Here is a 1,367-nt window from a genome sequence, read left to right as displayed (position 1 = left end):
TTACTTTTCAATTTAAAATAATAAAATAATAAAATAACTCACTAAATAAAGTCTTTACAAACTAATGATCAGCTAATTCGGTATTGATAGACTTCGAATTTTTGCCATTTTGGTGCCACACGAAGCCCAAAAGAAAAGCTCAGGGAATCTTTTATAGTACATTAACGAGTTGCCAGCACCTTAAAACTTTGAAATTGAAAATCTAGGGACCGAGACTGTTTATGTATGAATAATTGAATATCGGGAGTTGGAAATTTTGGTGGAATATCCATTGATAGGGCATTATAACTCGTTTTTAATGTTATAATTTAACAGTCAAACAGTGTATATTATAGATCATTTATCAATAACAAACATTAAAAAAAATATTGTAATGTCTTGATATGTTATTATTTTTTAGGGTAATTTATGTAAATAAATTATTAAATGTATGTTTTCAAAACGAAGACGTAAATGTATTGTTTTATATATCTATAGAAACTGCTACTGGCAGTAGCGATTTATACAAATACAGAATTCGTTGCTACCAGCTGCGGATTACATTGAGATGTGGCAGCATGAAAACTGCTGTAGTCTGCCGCGGTTTTTGCTTGATTTGAGTTGGTCATAAACCGCTACTGGTTTATGTGTATTGGGACACGTACATAAACTGCTGGAGGCAGCAGCGGTTTACGTTAAGTATGAGTTTTGTTCTTTGCTGTTGATTTGCATTTGAGGTTCTAGCTAAATGATTTTTTTTTTTATTTGTGCAACTTTGTTGTCTTATGCCAAAAGCTAATGTAATGGAAAAATAAAAGTTATAGCTAGTGTCTGTTTAATTTTGGTATGAGCTATTTGGTGCACTTAAAGTTTGGAGGAGCATAATTTATTGAGCAAGTTCAACAGTATTAAGATCAATTATATGAATCACTTTTCACATTTCATCGACTCAATAATAGTTTGATTTGTCACAAAAAAAAAAATACTACTTTCAGAAAAAAATCTCATAAAAGAACTTTCTAGTAAGAATTTCTTAAAAACCATAACAATTCTAGTTAAGTTGAGGACTCTATATAATTCGCGCTATATTAAGTATCCAATCAGCAAATACTTCATAAAATAGGCCATCATTCGCTGCATAGTATCGCTATCGGGTGAGGCAAGCATGAAACTTTGTCCAAGTAAAACATTTGCATTCTCAACATTACCAACAGCTATATGGTTTGCATAAGTAAAAAGCAAATGGATTAAGCATAAACCCCTTTCCTCATATTTAGTTACTTAAAATGGGGCATGGAGATTGATACCAGGGCATTTTGGCTAGTTTCACTGACCTTTTCTTTATTGTTTTAGGGTAGTTTCATGCATTTTCTTAGGAAATAAGCAAG

The sequence above is a fragment of the Arachis ipaensis genome, chromosome B03 (assembly GCF_000816755.2).
Source record: "Arachis ipaensis cultivar K30076 chromosome B03, Araip1.1, whole genome shotgun sequence".
Lineage (NCBI taxonomy): Eukaryota > Viridiplantae > Streptophyta > Magnoliopsida > Fabales > Fabaceae > Arachis > Arachis ipaensis.
The sequence above is the reverse complement of the archived record's forward strand: the minus strand, read 5'-3'. Positions refer to the sequence as shown.